Source organism: Neopsephotus bourkii, unplaced genomic scaffold (genome assembly GCF_033783945.1).
Source record: "Neopsephotus bourkii isolate Nb327-2 ecotype Australia unplaced genomic scaffold, CSIRO-AGI_Nbou_v1 NB_107, whole genome shotgun sequence".
NCBI lineage: Eukaryota > Metazoa > Chordata > Aves > Psittaciformes > Psittacidae > Neopsephotus > Neopsephotus bourkii.
This window is the reverse complement of record NW_026900624.1, coordinates 16,599,497-16,613,524: the sequence shown is the minus strand read 5'-3', so window position 1 is coordinate 16,613,524 and position 14,028 is coordinate 16,599,497.

Sequence of the window (14,028 nt, the reverse complement as noted above, 5' to 3'; positions counted from 1 at the left end):
GGATGAAAAGCTATTTTCTTTCAATGGAGCAAATTGTTGAAGGCCTAAGATCTAAAGCAGCCATGGTTTTCAATTTGGTTGTAAGCAGGCTCTAATGTGACCTCTGGACTGGAGGCAGATAATCCACTTAAACCAAGATCACAAGCAGGCAGCCATTGGTTCTAGCCACCAGAAGAGCTGCTTCTGATGCAGTTCTAGTAAAGACATTGCTATCAAGGGGAACAGTGTAATATTGCCTCCTTCTGATAACCTCCTAATAGTTTTTGGGATAGCCTTTCTGTAGAAGTGCAAGACGTAGCTCTTACATAGGCCTTTCAGATCAGCAGATGGAAAGGGCTTTAGAATTGCCAACGATCCATCGCCACAGTTTACAGCTGCAACAGGGAAGGAGACGTCTGTCACTTACTGACAGGTCCCATCAGAACATGGAAGAGAACATACATCCACAGATGAACTGCCACAGCCTCGCTTCACCTGAAGCCACAGCACAAATCAGGGAACAGGCACCCAGTAAAAGCAGAGGGCCAGGAGCAAATCATTTCCACATGCGCACTACAGTGTGCAAACGGCCCCTTTAGCACATCCTCTTCCAAACCACACACTTGCACCAGCAGTGCACAGCACTCTGATTTTACTTAGGCCACATTCCATCTCATGTCTGCTTTGTCCCACTGGGGAAAGAGAACAAATACAAATCCTGTGAATTACCCTGATTTGCTTAAGCAGACACTATCTTACTATAGAGGAAGCTGCACAACTGTTACGCTTTAATTTACAAAAACAAACATCAAATTTGGCTTTTCTTTGTTCTTTCCAGTCATTCTTTTTCCAAAATATCCCTGCTCTCAGTTACAGCTTTCCACAACTGCACGTACTGAAGGGTACAGTTACAGTCCTAATCAGTACAGGAAAAGTAACTGTTAAGTTTTGAGTTTCAAAGCACATGCACACATATTACATACCATATCTAAAAATTCAGAAAGCTCAAGGATGGATGGAGACGTTGCAAGGCAGAAAGGTTTTTACTGCTTTAAGAAGAACAAGATTTCTACCCAAGTCACTTCTGAAGAGGCTGAACACTCACAGTGCTGAGAGTGCTTCCACTGACCTCACAAAGGGCACATCTAAAATGAAACCAGAGCTGATGCACATGCGGTTAACCTAGCTCTAATTAGAGTCCAGTCAGCTGCAGTCCTGCACATCCCACTGCACTTTGGGAGCTATGCAAGGGAGGAAACTGCTATGCCCTTTCTGAAGTTCATAGCAGAGAGGATCACTGCTGCAGCCCACCAGTGGCAGGAGGGAGCAGACCCGAAGCTCCATGGTTCAGCTAATCAAACCACACTGACAGCACAGACTCAAATGCAGGGCTGGCAACATCAGCAGAGCTGAAGGTCTGAAACGGAATTCCTCTGCTTCTCTGCAGTCATTTTAAAAGAGGCTGAAACAACAAAAAGTGATCAACAAGCATTCTGATGTGACAAGGGTTGTTTTCAGAAGCAAGGACACTTACAAGTGTAACCTTAACACTGCCCCCTTGTGATTAGACATCAACCGTCACCAATTCCATGACTATGCATTTTTCTCTGCCTGCTCACAGTCATTGAAACCAGTAGCTCTTTCCAGCACTGTGTTCTGACAGAAAATATACAACCTCTATTAATCAGGGCTCCACTTCTCATACCCCAAACCCCAATCCACCTCATCCATGAGCACCCTCTATTCCTCAGGGTTGTCCCCGAGGACAACTTTTCAATGGCTTAATACTTTTTATTGGTTGCAAGAGATTAGCTTGCAGTTCACTTTCCTTGCTAGTAAAACATGAAGGAACGCTGAACTCCCAAATCTGCAACATAACAATACACCTTCCAAATTATCCCTTCTAATCTCCTAAAGTCCCACACACCATTGCTACAGTGACAAGTATAGGCAGTGCTCAAAGCTATTATGAAAGATTAGTGAATGCAAGATGCTGAAGCTGTAAGAGCAATTCCGCACTATATTAAAAAAACAGGCAATAGCACAGATGACTGGAGCCTTAACCAGGTGGGTGGATTTTGACCCATTCACCATCAGCAGCTCACAATCTGCTTGCTCCTTTTTCCTTTTCAAAAAGACCATCATAAAGGAAGGCTATGGCAACTGTCTTATTAGACCTTGTTTCCAAGATGCCTCCTCCCCACAGGACACAAGCCCAACACATCATTAGAACAGACTTCCAGCAGAGGTGGTGCCTGGGAGCACGTCACAGTTAACACGCTGCCTTGACAAGCTACATATTGAGCATCCCAGTGTAAGCAGGTTCCTTCTTACCTGACACAGCAAATGTGTCTTGATACTTGTTTCTTGGACACCTACCAGCATCACAATCCCTGTCAGTGTCAACACATACCTTCCTGCTTCCTCTCATGCCCGGGAAAAAGGGTCCTTTCCAGCAGCCACAAAGCTATTTCATATTCACCTCAATCTTCTCCATTTTCCCATTTTGCTACTCCAGCTGTGCAACAACCTGACAACAGTTACAGCTGTGAGCTCTTCTCTCTGTACTCCCCACAGCTGCCTGTATTTCTCTGTTGTTTCTTGCGCATTTTAAGCTCCTCAGGACAACCACCTTTTTGTTCTCCGCCCGTACAGTTCCCAGCACTGCGAGGCACCAAACCATGAGGAAGGCACTTGACATTACCATATGGAAAATTAGGGGCATTTAGAAACCTGAATTATCAATGCAATACAAACCAATGTAATACATAACAAATTCTGAAGAATTCTTTACTCTTTTGCATTATCCTGCTTTCTCAGCCCATCACTTTCACCTCCATCTCACGGCTTCCATTTCAAGGGACAGTAAAGTTACCTGCACACTTAATCTCCCTCTCTGGAGGGCTCACCTAAATATATCAAACTAAAACATTTCAACATCACTCTTGAAGCTTTCCTCATCTCCAGCTGACGACCTTGCTGCCCATGGAGGTAACCTGCAACACAGCAAGTCCCAAACGGGACCAGGAGAAAGGGTAGCCAGGAAAAGCACCAAGCTGGAAACTGGAAACATGCATACAGAAAAGCACATCTGGGTAAACACACAGGGCTTTCAGATACAGGCTTAGGTGTATTTCAGGATGGCTGCAGGAACCTGGATCAGCTGGTACAATTCCTCTACGTGGGCTACATGAGCTTCAGGCAATACTTAGGCCTGCGTGAGGTCTATACCAATGACCCCAAACCTGGAAGGCAGAGATGACACCTCCATCCCCAGTGAGCTGTTACGCGTTCTCACCCAGATGCCACTACAAGTTACGCACATTAGAACAAGATGAGACTCTGTACTGCTACAGGGCATTAGCTTAAACATCAACCTAGTACTGGTTTAAACTTACCTAATAGATTTTCTGAAAGCACTTTAGCAGTATTAGGGCCTGCTCTCAGTGCAAGGAGAGAAAAGAAAATGAAGCCAAGTGTGTGCAGTTACACAGTTACTGACTGGTTTGGGTTGGAAAGGACGTTAAAGCTCATCCAGTTCCAACCCCCTGCCATGGGCAGGGACACCTTCCACTAGAGCAGGTTGCTCCAGACCCCGTCCAGCCTGGCCTTGAGCACTGCCAGGGATGGGGCAGCCACAGCTTCTCTGGTCAGCCTGTGCCAGTGCCTCACCACCCTCTCAAGGAAGAACTTCTTCCTAACATCTAATCTAAATCTACCCTCCTTCAGTTTAAAGCCATTCCCCCTTGTCCTGACACTACCTCCCCTTGTAAAAAGTTCCCCTCCAGATTTCCTATTGGCCCCCTTTAGTTACTGGAAGGCTATTACAAGGTCTCCCTGGAGCCTTCTCTCTTCCAGGCTGAACAAGCCCAGCTCTCTGAGCCTGTCTCCATAGGAGATTTGTATCGAGATAACTATCCTGATGAAAAACTAGAGACACGGAACACTGTTACGGAGATTCCTGACAGGGAAGGGGCTCCAGACTGCATGGGGACCAATTTTGTTAGAGACACCACACCCATGTAAAACTAGCAGGGATGTGTTCACAGTGCCTGCGTCCACAGAAAAACAGCAGCCCACCTCATCTTGATCAGGAGCAGATTGCCATTCTTGTACCTTCTGGAAACAGAGGCCTGCTGTCTTTAACATGGCAGCTTCTTCCACCAAAAATAAACTCGGAACAGTAAACAGATGGGACGTGGCACAAGTGAAAACAAAAAAAACAACTTCATTTTTGGCTTGCGTAAAGGCATGGAAAATGTTACCACCAAGAAGGAGCTATTTCTGCATAAGGACAAACAAACATAAATATGCAAACTCCATTTCTGATGCAACAAAAGCAGAGCAGGAGGAGGGAAGAAACGTTCAAACTTAGTCCTTCAGTTCTTCAGGGCACTTCTGAACACATATTCAGTCCTAGAGTGCAGTACAGGAGGAGTGGGCTGACTGCTCTGAGCAAGACCTGACCCGTCATGCTGCTGGCAGCAGCACACTCGCTTTGCCCTGGTGTCAGTAGGAAAAGAACCCCAAACGACGTGACTCTGATGCCGTTCTCTGCCATCTGCAAACACAATCTGTGTTTTTAAAATAGATCATCTCCTCTGAGGCTGAAAGTATTTCATTTCTAAACTGCTGAGAGAGCAAAGAATGATACACAAAGCTATCCCGTGAAAGAGTCTTAACAGCTAAGCCTCCTTCTGCTGTACAAGACATGATCCAAGAAAACATGCATGACCTGGCTGCAAGGCTCTCCTGGAAAGCTACAAGGCAAGAAAAGTCCTTAAAACCTACTCCATACTTCCTGTAGTTTTAAATATCCACCATGCTGAATTTAGTTTCCATTAAGACACCACAAAACCATTTTCCACTCCCCTCTTACATTCTTACTTCTCCAAGAGCTGTTCCATTAAATTTATCTTACTCTGGACACAAAACGACCAATGCAGAAGAACCATGCAGTGGATGATTTCAAGTCTAAATCACCTAGGACTACAAAAACACAGGACAAAATGGTTCCAGATTTTAGACTATTTTAATTATAAGAATGCCTAGACTTGCCAACTGGGATCAGCTCTTTCCTTCGTGCTAGATGCATACTGCAAATTCATAATTGATTTAAGGTCTTTCCAACCCCCAAAGGCATGCCATCACCAGCTGATCTGACAAGCGGTAGGAGAAGAAGGAGGTAGAGACCCAGGGCAAAATAACATAACACTACACAGTAAGACAGTCACTGGTGCAGCTCAAATCAGTAGTAGCAATAAAAGAAAATAAAATGCTTTTAAATTTATTACTTATTAAATTGCTTTTGCTCCCTAGAGTGGCATCCAGTTTACTTAGCTATGAAATACAAAAAGGTCCCAACAGTGCATTTTTAAGCTCTCCAGCAGCACTCCCAAAACAATCTGTGAGTTAAGTATGTGACCTGGCATGCAAATTTTACTAGTGCAACTTATTTCCATTTTATTAATCACGCTGGGCAAAGCTTTCTTGATGTTATGTGGGTAAAAGTCACCCCATAGCACGCACTTCATACGCAGGTACATATACAAAACTCCAAACACACATGAGCAATACTGTGCTCTGCTAGAAGACGACCGTTTGTCAAGATTTACCAGAACAGCAGTTGAATCTACAGTTACTGTGTTTTGTACCAGCTTAATGCACTTCTCCCCCTGCACACCAAATTCAGATGCAAATGCAGGGTTATTTCTCCAGAGGAGTGAGCAGGCTGAACACTGAAGAGGTTTTGCCCACTCACGATTTCCAAAGCAGCTGTCAGTACAGTCAGTGAAATGGGAGAGAAGTATCACTGGGACATAAAACCAGTAGCGTCAGCACCAGTAGAGCAGGAAGACCGGTAGCCTCAGAAGCAGGAGGCAGAGGAGTCCAGCACCCAGAAGGACCAAAGCACAGGGCATGGTACGCACTCACTAAGCCATATTCAAGACACGATCCAGTGCCTAGGTACACACACAACAAACAATTTAACCTTCAACAAGGCCATGCAATTTCTTTTCTCATTTTAAGGAAATTAAACTCTGAGACTACCAAAACAATCATCTCCACTTCCAGTTCACAGAGCCCCCACTCGTTTTGCTAATGCACACACAGTGATCCAAAGAGAGAGCAGCTTACCCTCCCCAGGCACCCATTTAAAAACTCCGAATCAACAATAAAACCTTTTTACCCTGAGCCATGCAATCTTCTTTCCAAAGTGTTTTTCTGCTCTATTAATTTCTGTTGTCTTGCTGTACTCACAGAGCCCTCCTCATCCTCCTCTGACTCACACTGTGATAGGTCAACATACAAAATCCAGTCCCTTTTTTGGAAGGGGACAGGAAAAAGACAGAGGGAGGGAGAAGAGGAGGAAAAGGGATCTTCCCCAACCTTCCAACTGCTCCTTTGAGAGCAGGATCAAGCACATTTGGGTTATGCGCTGTGTCCCTTTCCCATATTCCCAGCAGCCCCACTCCACATGAACCAGTCAAGCCCTCTGCTCCCAGGGGAGAAACACAGAAGGACTACAAAGACATTCTGCAACTGGCAGAGGGGAACAAGACTCAAGAAAAAAGGATGTGTTGCAAACACTTGTGTCTGGCAGGATGGAGGAAGCTCGATTTCATTTTCCAAATTCTCAAGAACAAAGTCAAATCAGGACTTACTCCAGTACCGCCTCATAGATCCTTCCCCTCCTCCAAGTGGAAGCAACAGTTTTAAAGTTGCCACAGGGTATAGTTACTCCGAGAATAATCAGAAGTCAAACTCTATAGCAGGATTGAAAGCCACTGAACTTGCAGCCATCACACTTGAAGGGAGTTGTTCTTTTTAATATCAGAATATACTTTTCCACACAGAATGTAACATGGAGTACCTATCTGATCAGATCCAGACGTAAATTTAGCAAGTAAATGTGCTGGAAGAAGCCAGACATCTTATTATAAGCCTAGGGAACTGTGCAGCAATGCATATGAGGAAGATAGCACATCTGACTTCCCCAGCAATCATTCTCTGATGTAAATATGTAGCAGTGATGAGCACTGCAGAAATAAAAATGGTGATTCTCAACAAAGCACCCAAAGCCACTCACTATGACGCCATTCTGTAATTGCTAAAATAACATCTGATCTGGGATTTTGTTTGTGAGTTGTTGCATTTCCTGGACTCACAGAATCATAGCTTGAGTTGGAAGGGACCTTAAAGCTCATCCAGTTCCAACTCCCCTGCCAGGGGACACTTTCCACTAGATCAGGTTGCTCAAAGCCCCATCCAACCCGGCCTTGTACTGCTGGGAGAGCTCCTCCCACACTGAGACAAGGGGGAGGACAAAATTACAAAATGGAATATATAAACCTTTAGAATCAGTTTTAAGTAATGTTATGTTATGTTTGATGGCTTTGTAATGCCAGACCCTAGATACATCAACATTTCAGCTTTGCTAGTTAAAGAGCGAGCCCAAACACATCACTTCCCTTACAGAAAAGCTGCCTCTGGAAGCTCACAGGCAGAGAGCAATGCCTGGGGGAGGAAACCATTCTCACACTTGCTGGCTAAAGCACAGCATCAGAGGGAAAGACATTACCCAGCATGCTCTTCTGAAGGCTACTTACACCACAGCAGTGGCTGGAAGTTGCTCCCCTTTTCCCGACCCGATACTGAAGCTGACCACAGAGGTTTGCAGAGAAGTCACCAATACTGTCAGAAGCTGACAGATGCCAACAGCTACTAACTCAACGCTGCGGCAATTCTGAATCTCCTTTCTTTTTCCCAGAAGTCAGCAACAGCAATGCCTTTTCTCTACACAGACAGGGGCACGCCAAACATTCACCTGAGAGGGGGTGTGCTTAAAAAAAAAAAGAGAAAACTTCAACCCAGTTTTTCCAGACACTGTATCCTTAAACTGCTCAGGTGGATGAAGTTGCCTAAATGGGAATGTATATGAGTAACTTCTAGCTGTAAACTCTGCTGTGAAATCCGTGCCATCATAAAGCCACTGGGACAGGGGAAAGCAAGCCTTAAAGTCAGGAGAGTTTGGAGGAGAGAGGTCACCCCCAGCTCCCATGGGACAATCAGCTGCAAATAGCTACACCCACCACTAATCAACCTTTCCTGGCACAAATGGCATGAAGGAGACAAGATGTGGTGGGCCACGAAGAGAAACTGACTCTCCTCTAATCTGCCTCCTCAGGTGATTGGCTTGGCCAGATTCATTTTAAGTAACCTGGATAGAGAGAGGCACATCTACTTACACTCGTGCTGCCTGGGCTGTGTCTGTGCTAGAGAGAGCCACGCAACTGCAGGCTCTCAAGAAATCAGCTCAGCAGCCTCTAGTAGCATCCATGTCATGTTTCACAGCCTGCAGAAGGAACAATGGGCCAGCAAGGTCAGCTTTTAAGGTATGACTTCATCTCCTCTCCTTCTCATAAACCTCACAGCTGCACTAGACAACATGTTGCAGTCATTTTCTTTGCTTAACCAGAGAGACCATTTTTTACCTTATTGCTACAGAGTTGATCGCGGGCCAGATGTACAACATACCCAGGCAGAGAGGAATGTTTTTGGGTTACACACAAAAAAAAAAATGAGGCTGTGACACCATCTCTCTATGCTCTTGGTCACTCTCCATTATACAACACCCTGAAATAGCTGATCCTTTCAGTATCATCAGATTCCCAGGCACTATGACTGTAAGATAATAATAGCAGTATTCCCATCCTTTCAATTCAGAGACATACTTGAGAGTGGGGAGGCAAACATCCACATACTTCATGGGTTAAAAGATATTAAATGCTACAGGTAGAGCATGTAAGTTATTTCCCTTTTCAGATTTCATGTAAATTATGCCTCTTGAGGGCTGTAAGACCTGGTCACAACCAGATACAGCACAGCTCCTGGGTATCCTACCTATACACTGCATTTTCCCTAGACATGGCTTGTTCGTGTTGCCATCCCAGATATGGTACTTACCCCATCACAAACAAAAACCCCATGGAGGCTGAGCTGGTTTTTAAAGACTAGATAGAATCTGGTTATCAGCAAGTACTCCAGTCACCTGCCGCTTCCTAGAGGAGGAAGACTCCAAGGCAAGATTCCTGGAGGATGGCAGCAACTCACTGCTTCAGCTGGCAGGATTTCACCTCCAAAACCTTCCTGGGGAACTGCTGCTCTGACAACACGCCCACTTGCCCTCTCCCAGAGTAGTCCATAAGGGAGGAAAATGAAAAGGGAGAGGGAGGGAAGGAAATAAAAAAACCCCACCAACACCAACAGCATTTTCAAAAGGGTGCTTCCAGTCCAAGCACTATCATGTTTTACAGTCACTTTAGCTACGTGTTTTAATCCATCTTATCATGGTTTCAAACCGCTTTCAGAGCCCCAAGTGTTCTGATAGGGTGTAATGTCTTGAAAGGAAACAACCCTTCCACCACAAGAAAGCAAAGCCCATAGAGTTTGGGAAGAAGTGAGAACAGCACACAACACACACACCGCTTCGAGCCAACAGATGGGCAAGTCAGCACACAAAACTCAAACCCAATGCTGTTCTCCACAACACCTCAATTTTCCAGGGCCTCGGCAAGCACAATCAATCACAAGCTCTAAAACAGAGACAAGCTTCTGCCCACAGCTCTGGCTGCTCAATAACAGCAGCAGCTTTGTTATGGGGATAGCAAGCAGCAGTATGCACTGGGAAAGCTCTACTGTACAAAGGTTAAGTGCAGTTTCTCTCTGAGCCTGTACTATTCTCTTGATACTGCAGGTAGTCCGAGCTGTACATTCACCACTCCTTTATAACCTTGGGTTCTTCAATTTTAGCCAGAAAACCCCATGAAAACTACTCATAGCACTGGCCCTTCAGAATCAACAAGTCAGGGAGTCCCCATCCCTGGAAGTGTCAAAGCCAGGTTGGATGGGGCTCAGATTGGTCTACTGGAAGGTGTCCCTGCCCATGGCAAAGCGGTTGGAACTGGATGACCTTGAAAGTCCCTTCTAACCCAAGCCATTCTGTGATTCCATGATTTGCAACTTCCATATTTTACCTTCAATACTTTGAACAATGCAAGACTGAGCTCTTGAAGCAGCTAGGTCCAAATAACAAACATCTCCTGAGGAATTCACTGCTCCACCAGCCATAGCTGCAAGAGCTCAAAGATACCCTTTGAGCTGCTGGAAAATGAAAGAGGCACTTTTGCTATGAGGAAGAGGCAAGAGTTCATCTCCATCACTGCAAACATAAGCCAATTAAATACAGACCCAAAACATGAGGGGAAAGAAGGATGAAATGTAAGTTCCATCACATGGAAATTAAAAGGTTGCTGTCTTAAGTCATATATGATTATTAGATGTTTTAGTTAACTCAGCAGTCGAACTGGGTAGAGAAAGGGACTGACATGTGGGGGTGGGGGGGGTAGGTGTTTTAAAAGTTATTTTAATTATAAATCAAGAAAAAAATCGAACCCACCCATCCTTTATTCACAAGAACAGAACCTAATCCCACAGCTGCAAATGCTCATCTCCCAGCCTGCTATCAGCAAAGGGGCAAACAAGCTGGCAGAGAACAAGGCGACCTTCTGGCTGGATTCTGTCACACCATTAGAAACCAGGCAGCTCAGAACGCTTTCATTACATCACCTAATCACACTGAACTTTACTTTCTGACCAGCTTGTGTGTGTTTAAGAACCTTCCCCTTCTAACTGCCACGTGTCCCAAGGAGACAGGCAACTAATAGCACAAAAGGTGCCCGAGTGACTGGGAGGCGTCCTTCCCCTTGCCCCACGTTTCCAAAACAACCCGTTCAGCACTCTGAGATGACTGTAGAGACCCAAGTAGAACGTTTTACAGCAGTCACTCCTGCTCCACATGCAGGAGGAGTCACCTGCTGCACAAGTGCCACTTCAGGTTTACAGCACAACCATAAAAACGATGGTATTTTAAACTGCTCCACTAGACCAGAGCACATTCAAAGTGCATTTTCTTGTGGACAATGGTGAAAAAACGAGCCAGAAGGAGGCCTTTGTGGAACACCTTCACCATAAGAAAAGCTGTCCCTGAAGCCCTATTGTTTAGTACTTAGCCAATATCCTAAAAGCCTGAGAGCTTACTTTTTTCCCCCCAAAGTAACACCCAAATACAAACCTTCAGTATTAGAAACCTGAATAACACGATCGTTTCTAGAGAAATCTCTGGTCCCTTTTAGGGAGGTTGCTAAGCTGTTTGACTCAAGGGTAACTTCCAGCAGCACAAGTTCAAAGGAACAGCTAAGTCTTGTGTTGAAAAAAGGCAAGGATTTATTAGTGGGATATGCTTTATTACATTTTCATCGATTGTTGTCTTTGTCTCACAAGACAGGAAATAGGTTTTTCTATTCATCCTATTACCCTTTGCTCTAGTATAGATCAATGCCTTCTATTTCTTTCTTCAGTGAAGGTAAACAGCCTTCTCTCTGGGGAAGCCTGTCTAGGTCTTCAATAATTACTCCTATTCAAGCTCCATATGTGGCAAGAACAGTTTCAAACTTTCTGTAAGCAGGAACCATCTTCACTATTTCCTCTAGATCTCCCACTCCTCCTCCTCCTCTTGACAGCTTCACGGTGTTTCAGGCAGCTTTCATAGCCTGAAACCACTCCAGTCCCTTTCCTGGATCCCAGTTCACCAGAGCCCAGGCACACACATGTTCTCCCAAAGCCCTCCTTCCACTAACGTGCTGCAGTTGCCAAGACTGAATTAGTCCTCTCGGAGCCACTGACGTTTCAAGCCACCATGATTATCCAAACAAGACCCATTGGAATTCACTCACGACACAGGAGCACGGTAACAGCCTCCTCACACACCTACCCGTGGAGTCCATCAGCCCATACAGCCTGAACCAGCAGAGGCACAGCAAACACAAACCTGGTGCCCAGCACCCTACTGGAGCCAAGCCGACCCTTGCAGACAGTGACACCCGCTTAATGCCGCTGCTTAGCATGTCAGCACCGTACATGTGTGTGTGTGTGCATGGGGAGACGGGATGTGCTGCAGCAGGGACATAGCGGGGAGAAGGGGGAACTGTGTGGGCTACATGAGGGGCTGGGGGGTTGTGGGGAGGCACGGGGGATACGTGTGTATGTATGAAGGCCACACAGAGGGAATGTGCGTGGCGGGGGCAGGCCGTGGGGGCCGCGTACGTGGAAAGGGAACATCGGGGGCCGCACATGGGGAAGAGGAGGGGACGGGGCACACTCACCGGGGGAACGTGCGCGGGCTGCCCGGGGGAATGGGGAGAAGAGTTGAGGGGGGGCCGCACCGGGAGGGCACGGGGCTGCGAGACCGCATCGGGGGGACCGTGCGGGCCACGCCAGGGAAAAGGAGGAAGGACTGTGGGGTGGGGGGGAGCGGAGGTCACGACCGCAGCGGGCGATGCGGGGCGGAAGGTAAGTTTGTGGGCACCTTACCCCTCCCCACCATCGCGGCCCCTCAGCCCCCCGCCACGTCTTACCTGCCGGCGGGCGGGGCGGGGCTCGGCTCTGCTGGTCCCAGCCCGCTGGGGTGAAGAACGGTCGGGTCAGGTCGGGCCCTGCCCCGCTGCCCGGCGGGCGGGCGCCGGCACCGGCGCGGGGGCGCTGCGGGCCTCAGGAGCCCATGGCGACGCCGGGCCCACCCCGGCCCTTCGCGCCTGCGCACGGCGCGCCACGCCCACTCCCCGAACAGGGTGACGTAACCTCCCGGCTCTTAAAGGGGCAGCTCCGCGCAGCCCGGGAACGGGAGTAGCTGATGCTCAACGGACCCGAGGAAGGTTGCGCTTCCCTCGGGATGTCCAGCGCTCCAGCAGCTCTGTCCCCCTCCAGGCCGGCTACGAGCAGCGCAGCCCTCAGGAACAGCCCTCAGGACATTTCCACCTCTACCTCAGAACCGGTTTTCCCAGAGTTCCAAGGAAAAACATGCATGTAGGTGCTGGAAACCGAAGGTGTACCTTTGCTCAAGACCGAACAGGGGAGTTTCAACATAAATGAATAACAGAACCCCAAACACAAGCTCTAAAACCTTTAGTACACAAGCAAACTGCTTGCATGGAGGACTGTGGTAGTGAGAGGAGGCAATAGCCCACCCAAAGCATACAGGATCAGACTTTCTGCGGCCCTTCTTTTCAAAGAGATGCACCCATGCAGCTCCTACCCCATATCCCTCCTCTCCCAAACCAGTCCCATTTACTTTTGATCCCTCAAAATGGAAGCAGGACTAGAGGTGACAGGACAAGACCCCGTGTTGCCCTGAACTACCCTCCTTCTGTCATCTGCAGCCTGCAACTGAAGGAGCAGCTCTTCCTGCTCAAGCTGACTTGGAAGAGCTTGCAGAGTCACCAAGATCCAATCATTTATTCCCAGCAGCTGTTAATGGAGAAAAAACAAAACACCAAAACTCAATTCAAGCATTACACAGCCTACAAGAAACAGGCCTCTTGTCTCAGTACCCCAGGGAAGCATAACAATAGGGGCAGCACTTTAGAAATAAATCAGAATTAAAACATAGTAATTTACTACCATACAGGTCAAGCAACCAAAGAGAAACCCAAAGCACACCACTGCAGACATCAAAGCAGCACCTGCCACTTTACATTGTTGTCATCTGGTGCTTGGGGCTGCTGCTCCAACTGTTCTCCTTTCCCCTTCCTCCATGATTTAAGTCTGGGGACAGCAGAAAGCAAGGAAACACAAAACGCAGGAACCACCTCTGTCAAACTCAGTGCACATGGAAAGTCAACAGCATGGAAAGGTCCCATCTCTCTCCTCTGGAAGGCCAGACGCATGGGACGGCGGAGGCTCAAATCCAGGAACCAAGAGATCCTGAATCAGGTTTCACATCGCTCTCACTGTTCCAAGGCTGCAGCCACAGAGATCTGCCTGGGTTTATTTTTAGGCACTTCCAGCCATGTGTCTTTTTTCCAGTAATTATGATCAAAGTTGTTCCTGGAAATCAGGAACTCAGGTTCAGCTCCAAGCCAGCACTTCCTGCGTGTAAGATGTCACTCCCAGCAAGGAGCCCAGGGAAGGAAGAAATGACAGATGCTGGCA